Genomic DNA, 18,462 nt, shown 5'->3' with positions numbered 1-18,462 from the left:
GAGGGTCTTACCATGCTTATTTGGACGAGACTTGTGAACAAGAGTTGTAGGCCATCTCAATACCTTTCCAAAGAGCTATAGAACATACTATTTGAAGTTGCTGCTCCGGTTTTGGCCGAGAGCAAGCTTTGAAAAATGGGGTGATAAAATGCTTCTTTGATTTTCCTTGGTTAATTAGTGTGATGTTTTATTTGTTTAGTTAATCTAACCTTGATTTGATTAACTAAGGTCATAATACATGGCCATAAATCATCCTTGGCTAAATATCTTTTAAACCATGCTTATGTCATCAAGCACACATGTCATCTTGCATCCACTTGTTCACACCTTGTGGTTTGATGATGTCATAATACTTGGCTTCTTGTACAAGCTTGTCTCTTGGTTGCTTATTTGTTTTACGGTTCGCTTAACTCTCGTTCTCGTTAATAGTTTGAGGGATCATATATGGGATCTTATTACTTGGGCTTCCATAATCTTTCTTAATATTTTATACTCTTTTAATGATCCTCTCTTATAAACCTTGAATTTAAATCCTTTTAATCATGTTATCTTATACTTAATTCTTTCGGTATCTGGTGGATTTTCGGGAAATTCAAAGTGTTCGAATCTGAATTCTGACGACCTTTACATACACTCATTTACTTTATTGAGTACTCATACAATCTCATAATTTCCATAATAGTACTCCTATATAGTGTGGTCTGATAATTATCTTTAATCAGCATTATTAGCAAAAAGTTACTATTCATCAGGGTTTCAAAAATTTCCAAAAATTGGGGTTATTACAGTTCTTGACATATATGTATATATAGAGTTCTCTACCATTACAAATTTTAGACTTCTCGATAACTTAGAACTGAAATAATTTAATTAAATAAATTATTTTAGTAAAATACTTTTGATACAAAATAAATTCCAATTTGATTTATTCAATATTAATTGAGATATTTCAGTCCAATTAGGACAAACTGGGTATTTGTACATCATCTCAATAAGTCATTATCTAGTTCTCAAATTAGAGTCAGGAAAGTGACATCTCAATATGAGTTTACAAATTCACGTGACTTCTCGATAAGAAAATATCAACCATTTATTCCTACTTCTCGACAAGTCACTTCCCTTTTTCTATAAATACGCAGACATCTCGACATAACCCCTCTTTACGCTTTTGAGATCTCAATTCACCTAGATTTGCAAATCTTAACAGCTCTCACTCATTTCAAGTTCTTTCTCTCTCAAATTTCTTATCCATTCAAACTCATACACTTACAATGGCTGCAAACAATGTTATAGCTGTTATCCCAAAGGACGGTACCAACTACCTAGCATTCATTAATGTTAACCAAGCTCATGATAGGTTCAAGAGTTTTGTTAAGTTTTTTCTGAGTCTTATCTTGCAGGTGCCTTGACTGCCAATCCTATCATGTACTTGGACGTGCTCAATGAGTTTTGGAACTCAGCTGTGGTTATCACTGTTGTGTATGAGAATCAAGCAGTGTCCTTGATGGTAAACTGTTCAATTCAGGGTAAACAAGTGGAATTTGATGCCAATAATGTCAACAAAGCATTGGGCATCCCTACAGATAGCATGGTGGAGGTACCTACTCAACATGAGCTAGCTGGGTTTATGGATTTCATTAACTACAGTGAGAAGATCAACCTTGCCATCTTGAACAAGAAGCATCTCAGGAGGGAATTTTCTTTTCTGTTTGATTTAGTTATTAGAGCCTTCACTTGCAAACAGACTGGGTATGACAATATATCCAGTGTGGTCCAAAAGCCGGTGTTCTCCATGGCATTACAACAGGCACATTAATGCAGGGCTATTGATCTGGGAAGAACTCAGCACTAGGCTTACAATGCCATTGGCCAACAGAGATAAGGAATTTTTCTTTCCTAGGTTTATTATGTATACTTTAAATCATAAATTGTAGATATACATTTACTTGATGGTATTGATAGAACTAAAATAGGCAATTATAAACAAGTGTCCAAAATTTTATTTGGGTCACTAATTACAAAGAACAAGGTAGATGTAGATCTAAATATCACTAACTTTATGTTGGAGAAATTTAGAACCTACCCCTACCCTATGCCTGACATGAGATCCAGTGCAATATCTTGTTCAATGATGGATCATGCACCTGTAGCAGTACAAATACAAGATAACCAATATGAGCCTTCCACAATTGAGACCAATTCTTCATTACCTTTAGAAGCTAGGGAACCAACCACTTCATCATCTCAACAGGGTTGAGTGAGTAAAAAGAAGTGAAAGAATGCACCCTTGACTATAATTTCTGAGAGTGGTGAGGAAAAAATACAATTAGAGTTTAACCTGGTCAGAAAGCCAAAGAAGACAAAGAAAGTTGATTTGACCACTCAAGTTACCACCTCTGTATCTTCCCAAAAAGATGCAGTTGTAATAGAGAGAAATAAACAGACTCTAGAGACATTTTCTCAACAAGGTGTCTTTATTGAATCAAACATTCTCCCATATGCAATCTGTAAAGAGTCTGCACCTCAACTTGAGCACTCTCAAGTTGGTGATAGAAGAAATTTGGTTGGCACATACCAAGAGAGCACGTCATTTGAAACTCCCTCATTTACTCAGGGGGAATTGCCAACACTCAATTTTGATCTCACAAATTCATTTCACAAATTTCTTCTTCTTATAATAAAAAACTTGAATCCCTATCTCAAGTTTTGCCAAAATCAAGTGACATAGTTCAAGAAACTGTGATCACCACCCAGACACTACATTCAGTTGGTGAGAGGCTACATGATGGGGTAGACCTTGATGAAACCAACACAAACCTAGGGGTTTTATCATTTTTAACTGAAGACCCTATGCAAGATACTCTAACACCTTCATGTGCCCAACAATCTTCACAGATTGAAAGGTTTGAGGGTAGTCCTCTTGAGGGGGAGCTACCTAAATCCTCTCCAATTCAATTGGAGGTTCCTCTATCAAGGACAAATCCCGTCACAATCTTGGCTGATATTGCTCTGAGAATTGACGCTAAAAGTACAATTGCCAATGATCCAGTCATTGAGGAGGAAAGTATAGCACATTCAAGTGCCAGTTCCTTGCAAGATGAACAAGGATTTGAGGCTATGGTACATGATAGTAACCTAGTCAACTCCCATCCAATTCAAATGGAGGTTCCCACTAGTGGTGAACAACACTGTCATAACCACAACTCAAGTTGTGAGTTCAACTGTGACTCCTGTCACAGGTCTAGTTACTATCCTTATCCCAAACACGTCAAACACAACAGACCAACCTTCTACCTCCAACACCAACCCTCAACCCTCATAGCTCAATGACTGCAAGATGATCAAGCCCAACCTACAACTGTTAATGACCTTTTGGTTGAGCAATTTGCAGGTCTAGCTAATATCACCCAACAAATCCTCACTACAGATATGTCAAACCAAGACTATCAAGCAATACTACTTTTTTATAAGGAAGATGTTGAAGAGCAACAGGAGAATATTGCAGATGAAGCATATGGTAATGTGGATGCATGGCTTTTCAAGGACTTTACCATGACTTTGGAGGAGGCCTTAGCAAATTTTAGAGAAGAATATGTGACCATTTTGGGAATTAATGCTAAGGTCCTCACTCCCCAAGAAGTATCTAATGCTGTGACAGAGGTGTACAAAGCATAATTGAAGGTCATTCATTATATTGAAAGAGCTATGGAAAACACTCTGGGCAAGCATCAAGTTGCAGTAAATAAATTAGTTAATGACATGATTGATGAGCTAATGCCAACATTTCAAGATATCAAGACCAAGTTTAACAAGTTTTCTGATAGATTTCAAGCCCTCTCTCTCACTCCAGTGGAAGAAAATATGTCTAAGTTGAGAGAATCTTTCAAAGTTTGCGTGAGGTGATCCAGAAACAAATCACTCAGAATAATGACTCAAAGGTCAAGCTGAATCAACTGTACAAAGCTAGGTTTGAACCTTCAGCCTTGGTCATAGAGGTGGTCAAGAATGTTGTGCAGAATTCTTTTGGTACTTTGGCAGCATCTAGTTCACAACAACCAATGTCTACATCCACAAACCTACAAATACAAAATCTACAAGCTCAAATCTCCACTCTCCAATCTTCAAATGAATCCTTAACAACTCAAGTGTCTCAGTTAACCTGCCTGGTTTAAAGTCAGCAACATGATATAAAGTCCCTAGTAGACTCCCATAAACATCTACAGATGCAAAACTCAGTATCTTTGGGGGCTATTATGAGAGCGTTAAAGATACCTCTACCAGAATCATCTTAAACTGTTAGAATTACACTCCCTTTACCTTCAATCTCTATTACTGCTACCAAGTCTAAGTGGGAGATGGAGTCACAACTAAAATTATAATCTTCAAGCCAAGCCACAATTCAAAAGAAGGATGATGTTGGGATGGGAAGACTATTAAAAGCAGCTGTGGGACTTTACCTGGACAAAGAATTTGATGAACTTCTCAAGGCTCTCAGGATCTCTCTAACCAACAACTTCTTCACTTACAAAAATGATTTGGACATAGATATCAATTTCCTAAGGGTAATAATGGTGATAAGTGGAAACTACAGAGAGAATAGGATTGTTGCTAATATTAATGACTCAGGTATGGACAAGTGTATGCATGTGTCTCTCTCTCTCTCTTATCTCCAATCTAGAAGAGCATTTGAGCTGGAAATCCTAATCAACAAAGTCAACAAGGTGATTCCAGAGGACACTCTCTTGCTAAATAAACTCAAAAAGGCTCAAGTAGTTGCTTTTTTAGAAGTATATCTTCAACCTAGAAAAGGAGTAACCTATATCTGCTCAACAATAAAAAGATGCAAACATTTCACGATTCCAAAGCACTGTGTCATGGGGAACCTGAGACTGATCATAACCTTAGAGACTGAATTGAAAATCAAAAAGATCAAGAGCATTGAAGATGAGGAAATGATCAAGATTTTGGGGAAATATATGAGGAATGCTGACACCATATTACCTACAACACAAATCAATACAAAAGATGACTTGAATGATGATGAGCAGAAGAAGAGTGAGCAAAAATCTTTTGGCTCAAATCTAAGTCAATCTACCAAGGCAACTGACAGCAAAGGTGATGAGAAGAAAAAGGAAAAATAAAAAAAAAGGGAAGGAACGATAGCAAGAAAAGAAAGAAGGATGGAGAGGAAGGAACAAAACAAAATAAAGTCTAAGAAATTCAAATCACTCTGATTCAAACCCTCAAACCTAGCCAATCAAACACTCAACAGACTCCAACCTAAAAGCCCAAATACCTTTATAAACAAACTGCAAATTCCTTACTCAAAATACTAATCATAACCAGCCATGTCTCCTTAAAAAAACTTAAATCTACCTTCATTTAAGCCTCCAATCAAGACTCACTTCAAAACTGTTGGGAGAAAACCAAAGAAAATTCAAGCTAATGCTGGTGCTATCTGGAACTGCTTCAATTAAGTTAATTTTTTACCTATATCTGGGAGCATAACAGATAATGACTATCACCAACAATTAGCTAAGAAGATAGTCAAAGTTTGGGTTGTCTCTCTAGGAGAAGTCAGAATCTACTACTTGGATGGCTCCTTTATTTTGCTAAACAGAGAAGTAATGGAAACATTTTCAACAACAGAATTGAAGAGAGTGATAAGTTTGATGAAGGATAAGGATTCTAGCACAAGAATGTGGACTGTTGTGATGTCTGAAAGGTTGAGATAAAGGGATATATAGCATGCTAGGATAAAGGCTGAGAGGGAAGAAAGAGAAAAGAAATATGCCAAGGAGATTGAGATGTTTGAACAAAGGTCTAATGAACTCAAGGAAAGGGGGTTGAGTAGAATTTCAAAAGATAAACATTTTCTGAACATTAAAGTTGGCAGATTTTCAAGATCCTGGGTTAATTATCTCAACAATTACTCATTGGAAGAATGGCTCAAACTGGTGGAAGCCTTAAGAGGGACATAAATTATTGAAGAACTTGAAGTGCTAGTAAATCTTAAGGAGCTTATTAGGAAAGAACCTGATTATGAGAAATTCACCTGATGTCTGTAATTTTGAACTAATGTAATTAATTAATGTATAAAAAGTGTATTTTTTAATCTGTTAATTTTAATGTATTTAATTTTAGCTTGGGGTTAGTCTTGTTATCAGGCATGAATTTGTGATAAGCAATCTTCTCACAAATTGGGGGAGATTGTTGTGCAATACATGCATGTATAATAACAAGGCTGAGTCATTTTGAAAGCCCTGAGATTAAGTTGTATGATAATCAATATTTATATTCTGTAATTGTATTTCTTGAGTCTGTAAAAATATTTAGTAGATTAAACTGGGGGATTTTTCTGTGAACAGTTTTAAGCTAAGGAATAAACTCTGGAAGAAGATCAAGTCATGGATCATGCCTCAGAGAAAAGATGTTGAAGCTTGGAATTGAATAATGTTGTTCTATGAAAAAAGTTCTAGGTCAAAATATCGACAAGTCACATATCAAGGTAAATCGAGAAGTCATTCGAGAAGTCCAAAATGATTTGTAGAGAAGTCCAAAATGAATTATAGAGAAGTCTCAGAAATATCGACAAGTCAAATGAAGATGTAGATAACTAGAGATATCGACAAGTCATTTCTGCATGAAGAGATCTTAGAGATATCAACAAGTCAAATGAAGATGTGGATAACTGGAGATATCGACAAGTCATTTCTACATGAAGAGATCTTAGAGATATCGACAAGTCAAATAAAGATGTAGATAACTGGATATATCGACAAGACATTCCTGCATGTAGAGATCTTAGATATATCGACAAGTCAAATGAAAATGTAGAGAACTGGAGATATTGACAAGTCAATTTCTCATATAGAGGTCTCAGAGATATCGATAAGTCAAATGACATATATAGAGATTTCAGAGATATCGACAAGTCACCTCTACATGTAGAGATCTTTGAGATATCGACAAGTCATTTCACATATTAAAAACAAGAGACCTCGACAAGTCAGATATACCTATAGAAAACTCAGAGATATCGATAAGTTATTATACTTATCGATATGTCACTTCTCTATAGAACAATTGGAGATCTCGACATACTATCTCAATTCAGAATACAGACAAGTTTAAGATTCAAGATTATCAGTCAATAAACAATTCATTCACTAAATTGGAAATTCTACAAAAGCAGCTTAAAGAATACAAGATCAAGGGCCAAGATTCACTAGACAAAGGGTGGTCACAGACCTGCAAGATTCTGCATAGATTTGCTAACACCAGAAAAGCAAATAGGCAAGGTTGTTTTAGAAATGGATTTAGTACATTTTAGTGCAAAACGTAAACCTGTGTTGCTAGTCTATAAAGCATGCACGGGTCCTTAGTTTAGAAGTAACAAACAGATCTAGAAAAACTTGTATTCTCTCAAGATAGAAGTCGAGTTCTTATTTTCTTAAGAACACAGATTTGTAGCAAGACAAATTTGATTAATATGATTAAGTGAATTTTTGATATACTGTGTTTTTGTGTGAATTATGTGAAACATAATATCTACATTTCATAACTTCTTTGTTCAAACCAATCCAAACATTTTTAAAATCCAAGAAACACATTCACCCACCCCCTCTGTGTTGCTTTTCTTTGCATTCAATATCTAACATTCGCCTTGATTAGAGAGTCCACTTCCTCCAACCTCAGGGTATAGAGGCATCCCGTAAGTTGGGTTGGTAGTCTCTGAAATCACGATCGTTGAGTACTCATACCCACCGGGATGAGGATTTATCATTGTTTGTAGTTGCTGAAATTGAGGATTTGTCCTTTGAGGTGGATCTTGGATTGGGGGATTCGTCCCTTGAGGTTGGGTCTCAAATGCCCCTACATGGGTTCCTCCATGGGTAGAGGCATAGGTTGAGTGCGGGGGTATCTCCACTGTGGATGAGATTGTTTGTGATAGGATGGGATCGTTAGTTCCACTGTTGTTTCCGCTCCGTGTAAGTACCATGCTTGTTGTTGTCTTCCCAGAGACGGTGTAATATTCGGGACATAGCGTGTAATTATTTTTATCGATAAATGATTATTATGTTATTTTTGGTGAATTATTTAACGATTGGTGTTGTTATGTGGATGTTGATATGTGGTAAAGTATAAGTATGTTAATTTTATTATGTCCAGAATAAAATACAGATAATTAAGGTATTTTTATGGAAATTTTTGGAGTATAATATGATTTTATATTGATTTATGAATTTATTAATTATTTTCTGAATAATTACAAAATTATTTTATAAAGCCGGGAATCGTCTGACTTCAACCGTTTTTACGTTTTTACAACCCGAAACTCTTTCGAAAACTCCTTCCTAACCTAATCTAATAATTCCGGACATTTTCCGTGTTTTGACTTTTTCAATCCGGATTACGGTTTGACCCGTGCGCGGCCCGGCGCAAGATTTTCAATACGATAATCATTTCGGTGAATCAACAAAACCTGTATTCTCGAAAGACAAGATATTATTACGTTATTTTCATATAAAGTGTTTTATAAGAAGCCCGGTTTGGATAATTATCCAATACGGGTATCAAATCCGATCATTTTTGCAGTTACTTAGCGGCTAAGTAACTAATTTATCGATCCAACACGATCCAATATTCCATAAATATATATAGCCCTTTTATTATTTCATTTTATTCGTATAATCATAATCAGTCAGTAAAATCCCGTAAAATACAGAGAAAATATCGAATTAATACCGTGTTCTTGAGAATCAAACGCACGAACAAGGGCGTTATCGGACTCCGATTCGGGCGTGCAATATATTAAAACGAAACTCTCGAAAAACTCTTTCTGATTCAACCATCACTTTTGATGCAGAAATTAAGGTATTTTTCTGATTTAATTATTTTATTTTGAATTATTTATGAATTAAAATATGAATTTTTTTTTTCTTGATGTTTTTTATATGATTTGATGGCATAATCATGTAGATATTTTCTTCCTGGTCATTTTGGTATATTATACTTCAAATTTGGAGTTCAATAACATATATAAATTGACGTTTGATTCTGGGAAATGGAAATTAGGGTTCTAATTTCATATGAATGTTTTTAATTCGAATTGGGATATTCTTTTCTGCTGATTCTGGGCGTAATATGATATCATTAACAAGTTCAGTAGTCCTCAAGGAATCGATTAACAATTTTCAGTCGTTCAGAGGTGTCGAATTCAGGCAGATCGGAAAAGAAGAAAGCTCGTCGGCTACGGCAAGTTTCTTGGAACTTTCCGATTTAATCACGATCTGGGTACTGAATTTGATCATGTAATCAGGTTTCTGGGGACGCTCTCTCGTGTTCTGGAAGTTTTGGTGGTCATTCACCGCCGAGTTCACTGATTCCGGCGAGTCAGAGACCGCCGGTGATGAAATTCCTACTCAATCCCTCGATTTTTGGGGATGGTGACTTTAAGTCACCAAGGTTTTTGGATTTGCAAAAACGATCCTGATACTTTGCAAACTTACAGTTTTAACCCTACGACTAAAACTTTCAAAATCTTACACTTTACCCCCTGGAATTTATATTTTTTAAAATTATTTTTATTTATTTAGTTTAATTCCAAAATTCAGTATTTAATTTCTGAAAATTGTTTTTAAATTAAAAGTAAATCTTAATTAATTAATTAATTAGTTTTAGTTGATAATTAATTATTTAATTAGTCAATTAATTTAAATATTAATTGATTAATTAATTTAATTAGTTATTAATTAATTTTAATTGATTATTTAATTAGATTTAAATTATTTATTTTGATTTAAAAAATCCGAAAAATAGTTTCGAGCTTTAAAATATTATTTTAAATTATTTTCAAAGCTCGATAATTAGTATTAAATCATTTTAAAGTCAGATTCAGGTGTTCGAACCCTATTATTTAATAATAAATTGATTCAGAGTCTCGTTTTAATTCCGAAAAATGTTCAAAAATTCGTAATAAATACCTGATAAATTATTTTGACCCCGAATCTTCTTTGAAAAATTATTTTGATCGAATATCTTGCATGCTATATGCTACGTGCTATCTGATTGATGTGTTATATGCCTATGTGGTTACTGTTTGACTGTTTTAGTCATAACTTTCAATCCGTAAATCGGATTTGGGTAAAACGAAGGGTAGATAAAAGTTTATGACGTCTATGTGATGATTAGAATAATATGAGATTGAATATTGAAAAATACTTGTGATGCCTAGCAGTGTCAGCGAGGCATAGGAAAGAAAGCCAGTGATCCGTAAATAGAACGGAAGCGTAGAAAGAGAAGGCAAGTGATTGTTAAATAGAAGCAAGGCATAGAAAGAGAAGAAAAGTGATTGATGAGTAAAATTGTGAGATGAATACAAGTAAAGTTGGAAATCATCTGTGATAAGGCAAGTATTTCTGAACCTTCTTCAAGATATATTATAAATATTTTCGAACTTTCTCATAACATGTTGCTATTATTTCAAAATAACTCATGTTTATATTGTAAGTGCTTTAAACTATTCAACCTTGAACCCTGATTCTTATTGATCTTGAGCCATAAGCCCGATTCTTCATAATCCATTGATTGTTGAATTCTTAGATACGAGCCAAACACATACGATACTACTCCACAAATACATAACTACCACATACTGATTCTGATATTGAATTGCTTGACATACCAACCCTTATTCCTTGCTTAACAGAAGACCAATCCTTGGAACCCTTGAACCCTTGGTCTTCTACTTTCTGATTCCTTCCTTGATTGAAAGCCAATCTTTTTGAATTCCTTGTTATACCTTCATGGTATTATAAATTACCCTATGCTTCAAGATAAATATTGTTTCTGATTCAGCTTATTGATTTACATTGGTTATCATTTTGAATTGTTTTAGAATTGGATAGTTTTATAAATGTGCACCAGATTCGTGGTCAGACCAGATTCGTGGTCATAGTAGGCCAATGCGTGCCTTGGATCCAGTATATAGAGCAAAGCTGGGAGCCTTGCTCGGGGTTAGTGCGTGACTGATCAGCAGCCTAACCTTGGTTTTTAAAATTAAAAGTGAATATCCAATTCTAATCATTGCTTATTCAGAAACTTGATTCTTCTGAATCATTTCAATTGTTTATAGTTTAACCTCAGTTATTGTTATTATGACTTGCTGAGCTAGTTAGCTCACTCTTGCAAACCTTTTTATATTTTCAACAGTTGAAAAGGAAATTGTTGGTAACGAGGATTCCCAGTCCAGTGTGCGAGCTAGGATTCCAGGTTAAGTTGGATCGAGCTAGCAGGAGCTTTATATTGTAGATGAGTTATGCGAAATTGTAAGAATGATATCATTATCAGTTGTAAGTTGAACTAGTTGGATTTTGGTACGATGTAATAAAAGATAAGGTTGTGGCTTGTTTTCATACTTGAACCTGTTGCGATCCATAGTTGTGAAACGAAGGGTCAATGCATGTGACACCCCCAAATTCGGGGTCAGGATTGGGTGTCACTACACAACTTTAAATGATAATAATAAAAACCTGTATATTAAAATAAATATACAGATAACCCTTCATATTCAGGATCGCTTACAGGTTATAGTATGAAACAAGAATCTAACCTTCTAAAATTTACATTGTCTAAATAAAAAATTTTACCTCATTACTAATTTCCTTGTATTGATCACTCTGACATCTCCAAATTTCTTCAGCTGGAATCTCACAACTTTTGCTGTCTATTAAAAACTATTCACTTTGCCCTCATTTGATACTGAAAGAAATAAGAGTTCACAAAGCAAGAGTGAGCCAAAAATGCCCAGCAAGTATCATAAATGGTTTCCAGGTATCAGATCAAAAAAACTCCTGGAAACGATTGTTGAATGATTTTAAAAATGTCTTTACATATTTAAATAGTTAAGCGAACAAAACATCGTCCCTCATTGGCCTTTAATCATTAATCACATTTTTCTGTAAAAGAATAGTGGTCATTTCAATATTTCATCCTTTTGAATCAAATCTTTGTTTGATTTGTAATTATGAACTATTCGGGAAGGAATGCCATTAATGGCGATCAACAATAAATTAGACTGGACACTAGAAACCAACATATGCACTATAACCTGCTGATCAGTCAGGAGATAGTGCGGATCTATACCTAACTGCATAGACCCAACCAACATATGGGGTACCCAGGAAACTATGGCCGAAGGGTCCGGTCCATCCCCGGCCCATAGGATCCAGCTCATCATTGTTCCTCATAACAACCGTCCAGCCCGTAGAGTATTTTGATATCAAATCATTTTGATTTCAAAATATCCCAAATCAGGGTTCGCAAATAACCCGAATGAATGGGTACTTGCTCAAGAGATTAATCGATAATCAAGGAACAAGATCAAAAAGGCACTTACATAAATAAGAGTAATTGTAGCAAAATATAAAAACATTTAACTATTCTGAACTTAGAATAGGAATGAATAAATATTTGCAGTATTTTAGGAGAAAGGTTAGGAATACTTACCTCAATTGATAATCCTCTGATCTTTAAATAGCTGCCATAACACTCAGTCCTGTTGCATCTGTATTTTCCTTGACATGCTACTTGACCTTTCTTATAATTTACTCTCTTAGATTTATCTTTATTCTGAATCAACTCGTTTCATTACTACACACAATCAGGCTTTACTTCTACAATCCCTGTCTGGCTTTGAATGCCTCGCACTATGTGTATCTATCATAAAAGATACTATTCAATGAACTGACAACATATAATTGTCTAGTCTATATACTTATTCCTATCGTCTACCCGCCCGATAATAATAGATAAGGATTACATCACAATCAGATAATGTTTAAAAGCCACGCTGACTCATTATCCACATAACACGTACACATAGGGCATGTAATCATATAACACATAATCACGTTATTCATGTAGCACATAAGTTGAATCGACAAAAGGTAGGTCTTAATACGTTTAGAATTGAAATCGGGTCAAAAAGAATATTTTATCGATCGATTATTGACTCGGAATGATTCATAAAACAAACACCCTTTTGATATCAAAGAATTTAGGTTTCAAAAGTATTTTTATTGAAATCAGAATATTTTTCTGAGTCTAGAGGCGTTCGTTTCGCATTAAACGGATGAATGGTTGATTTATTATGAATTTTTGAACATTTTTCGGAATTAAAATGGGTCTCCGAATCATTTTATAACTAACTAATAGGGTTCGAATACCCGAATATGACTTTAAAATAATTTTATAATAATTATCGAGCCTTGAAAATAATTTAAAATAATATTTTAAAGCTCAAAAATATTTTTCATAATTTTTAAATTAATTTTAAATAATTAAATCCAATTAAATAATTAATTAAAATTAATTAATATATAATTAAATTAATTAATCAATTAATATTTAAATTAATTGACTAATTAAATAATTAATTATTAACTAAAATTAATTAATTAAATAAGATTTATTTTGTAATTAAAATAATTTTCGGAATAATTAAATAAGGAATTTTGGGAATTAAAAACAATTTAAAAAAATGAATTTTGATTTAAAATAAATAGAAAACCCAGAAACACTTTGAACAACAGAATTTTCAAGTCTGGTGGATTGAAGGGCAGGGAAGGCTGGCGGGAGGTTACCAGCCGACATCCGGCCGACTTCCGGCTACCGATCCCAGCCAAAACAGCACCCTTGCATCCAGATTTTTATGCAAAAATGATCTAAAACACTTCAGGAACTCGAATCTAGCCTTGGAATCCATCACTAACCTCGGGAACCTTAACTCCGGCTAAAATCGAAACAAAATCCGGCGAAGTTCCAGTTAAACTCGAATCCTCCCAATCCTTAACCAAATTCGATGTTCTATGGACGAAATCGAAGCTCTGGATAGATATAATTCATTCAAGTCAATTCAAACAGCAACAAATACGTCTATAATCCAGAAAAATTAAAATTAAAAAAATGAATAAAATGAAAAACGAAAACACGATCTCATCCATTTAGCAATCGTTTGCTGTAATTAAATATATGAATCAATTGCTATTAATTTCAAGAAGCTATTACAACCATCAAAATCAGTCAATAACCCTCAGAGCAAAAAGCCCCAAATCTCAACTCAAGAACATTCAAGAACCCTAATTTTTAATTTTCAGAAAAATCAAACCTCAATTTCTATATGTTATTGAACTCGGTTTTTGACATATAATATATCAAATTGACCAGAAAAATATTATCTACACGATGGAATCATCAAATCATATCAACAACATCAAGAACAAATTTTCATAATTTAATCATCAAATAATTCGAATATAAATAAATAAATAAGAAAATTACCTTAATTGCTGCACTAAAATGGTTGATTGATTCAGAAAGTACTTTTCGAGAGCTTCGTTTTGTTATATTACACGCTTAAATCGGAGTTCGGTAACGCCTTCGTTCGTGCGTTTGATTCTCAGGAACATATCGATTTCTAGGGTTTTTCTCTGTAATTACTATATTTTTACTGGTTGTAAATGAATAAACGAATAAAATAAAATAAGAAATATGCTATTTATATTTACGGAATATTGGTTCGTTCTGGATCGTTTTGGATCTTTAAATTAGTTGCTTAGCCGCTAAGTAACTGCAATAACGATCCGATTTGTTATCAGTTTTGGATAATTATCCCAACCTGACTTTTTATAAAATACTTTATACGGAAATAATGTAATAATATGCCATCTTTCGAGAATACGGGTTTTGTTGATTCACCGAAATGATTATCGTATCGAAAATTTTTCGCCGGGCCACGCACGGGTCAAACCGTAATCCAGATCGAAAAAGTCAAAATACGGAAAATGTCCGGAATTACCAGATTAGGTTATGAAGAAGTTTTCGGAAGAGTTACGGGTTGTAAAAACGTAAAAACGGTTGAAGTCAGACGATTCCCGGCTTTATAAAATAATTTTATAATTATTCAGAAAATAATTAATAAATTCATAAATCATTATAAAATCATATAACACTCCATAAATTACCAGAAAAATACCTTAATTATCTATATTTTATTCTGGACATATTAAAATTAACATACTCACATTTTATTATATACAAACATCCAAATATTATTATCAATCATCAGATAATTCACCAAAAAATATATAATATTCACATAATAATCATATATTGATACAAATAATTACATGATATTTTTCGGATGTTATAATGCATATAATATTTTATATACAGGTTTATATATTGTGTGTGTGTGTTGTGAGCCCCAAACTTCTGACCCGGGTTTGGAGGGTGTTACAGTTTGGCATCAGAGCCACAGGTTATAAGTCACTGAAACAAGCTTAGAATGTCGGGAATGGATAGAGGGTTAGGATTAGGATTAAGAAATAGAAAATAGGATGTTGAGAGGTTGAGTGCGACGATATAGTAGGTTTTGGTATGATTCGTGATGAGATTTGAGATTCTTATCTAGCGACGCGATCGTCGGATAGCGGCAATGGCAGATTCTTTTATTCCGGTATCGTCTGATCATTCGGAGTATTCAGTCAGAAGACAATCATCTGATTCACGCCCTGCTCGTCCACCGGTGATTAGCCATGTCACATTCTGTTACGGTGATTGCACCTTTTCACATTATTATCTCATTCCCTGATGCGAGACTACCTATTCGAGAATTCCCCCCACATGCTGATTCTAGTTCTACCGGATACTCAACTGTGGATGCATCTTTTCTGTCTACTCTACACCCTGTTCTATAACATCCACTTAAAACTCGTCTTATGAAGTAAGAACACCTATGAGGATGGATTCGAGAGCTACAATATATGGTGAGTACACGAGGTACTAAGAAATGTGAGAAAGAACCTGGAGTGAGAATACGTGTGTTCCGGAAAATAGCCGCTACCAGGTTATATGGAACTACTAGTAAGTATGCCACCTATGTTTATCTTGTGAAGTAAGCTAGATGGATTTTAAAGGAATTTGAGAAGGTTGGATATTGAGAGTTTCTTCGAATTAATGATGATGTTATGAGCAATCCTGATACGTATAGTAGTAATGTGATGTGATATTAGTCGACCTTGTTTTATAAAATGGATTTAATGATTACCGGATAGACTTGTTATACCGAGTAATCATAAGAAATGATGATGGGAGTGTTACCGGTATGAAAGACTAGAAGTGAATTTGCGAATAGAATAATACGCAACGGTAATTGGAATTTTGTCGACCAATGAAGGTAAAATAGACCCAACGAGGGATATAGGATATGCAGAAATGAATGAGCTTTTATCTGATTGTGTTCCCAATTTGATACTTTGTAGTGGTTGAAAAGAACGACAACCAACTCATATAATAATGATGACCAAGTATGTAATTTCCAAAATTTTAAACAGTTTTTAAAAGAGATTTTCTTACCAAAATTTTCCTAAAAAAAAAAATCTTTTAAACAAAACAAGTTTTAAAAACTTGGTTGTCAAACTACTACTTGAGTTTTTTGTTTATTATAAGATTCAGATTATCCAGAAGAATAATTGTTCTAGAAGTTAGTATGGTTCATATAAAAGGCTAAATGGACCCATATTATGGAAAAGATTTGATTGATTTTTAACAGAAGATTGTAAATCTTGTTTGATAAGTGTAACGATAGAACCAATGTACGAAGAAACTGTTCATTCAATTTCGGAGATGATTAAAGTTCAAAGCATACGTCGAGTTACAAGAAGACGACTGTGATCAAAGAAGATTAATAAAATTTCCAGAATTTCCTAAAGGAAGAACATTATTAGCAAAAGAGGCGATATATTGAACGATTAGCAGCATAAGCAAAATTTGAAGTTATGATTGTAAATCTCATAAGACTGCAAATATAGTCGAATCATAAAAATATTGAATAGGGAAGCGCGACACTAAAGATACAAAACCTAATAAATGGGAATTTATTATAATATTTGATGAAGAAGGCATGTCAGAGAACTTTCTGAAGTTAATATATGACTGGGATTGGAATATATTGATCGAATCAGCGTTGAGGCTGTAAATAGATGAAATGTGGATGTCGACTAATGCTATCATCCTTTTCTATAATACCATTCGTTCTTATGAATCTTGAATAAAGTATGAACTTTATTCATAATCAGCTCTGCGAGGTGATAAGAAAATTGTTGTATTCCTTTCAAAATCATATTTTTCCTCAAATCTTATTTCCAGATTGAGACAAACAGTGTTATGATGTGACACTTTGTCGAAATGACAAAGAGTCTGGTGGGACGCCACCTAATCATGGGTTGTATGCCATATAGTATGAAAGACTGGCCATCTTGAGTACAAATATGGTTGTCTCACTCATATCCAAATCATTATTCATTCTTTCTTCTTCAATCATGATTTGTTGATTTATGGATCATTCCGATTATTTCCTTGTACTCTTATTTCTTACAAAATGTTTCCAATCAGAATCATATACACAAATTCCTTCTTATGTAAGGTCTATCCTTTGAATATTTTAAAAAGGACGTGAAATGAACCCGTGTAGCAGATGGAGTTATATGATGAGTATGGATAATTGCAAGCCAATAAATGGTGGGCATTTACGTGCAAAGAAGAATCATTATGCCAATAATGTGGTTGTCATGACGACCTCAAATCAGAAGCGAAAATCTGTATACATGATACGTTGCAAGTATGAGATTTTGGCGTGAATTGGAGTAGATAGCGAACCGTATGAAGTAAATTAACTAGAGGAATAAGAAAGTAAAGTTGCGTATATCAGATAAGGCAAATGATTGATTGGACAACGGAAGCGAAAGAAGAAATTCTTAATAAAACCCAAATATTCAATTAATACATTGTGAAGATGAAGCATACCTCAATCAGGCGGGAGATATTTGTCATGAAGATTCAAGATCGAAGAAAAGCTAGTTATGATTAAACTTTAAGTAAGTGAGTTATGGTAAAATTGATGCTTATAGCTGGGTCAGCAAAGAAGGTTCAATATGGAAAGACATAAGGGTGAAGGTATGATGGTTTGACTACAACAATTTTTAAGATGTGATGCTTTAAAACCAGATGAATTCATTCACAAGATTATGAGAGTGTTGGTTGAGACCATGTGTTAGTTATCAGAAGTTGAACAAGTTAACTAATAAGAACAAGTGTATGTTCTTAAGAATGGATAAAATTTTAATTAGAGAGCTCAAATCGAAACACAAACTAGAAGAATTCTAGAATAATTTGTAATTGTACTCAGTAGTGATATTCTGTTATAACCAGAAAATGTGAGAAAAAGGTATGGTATAATAAGAATTGTTTGCTACAATCTTAAGTTGAACTAGAGACATGGGTTGTACTGACCCTTGTTACATTAGGTGGTGAAGTGGTGAGTTTGGAAGGTGGCAGTGGACTGGTATATTTGAAGGTTGATTGTTGGTTGTTTAAGTGATTGTTGGTTGTTTGATTGAT

The sequence above is a fragment of the Apium graveolens genome, chromosome 3 (genome assembly GCF_009905375.1).
Source record: "Apium graveolens cultivar Ventura chromosome 3, ASM990537v1, whole genome shotgun sequence".
In the NCBI taxonomy this organism is placed as follows: domain Eukaryota; kingdom Viridiplantae; phylum Streptophyta; class Magnoliopsida; order Apiales; family Apiaceae; genus Apium; species Apium graveolens.
This window is presented reverse-complemented; position numbering follows the sequence as displayed.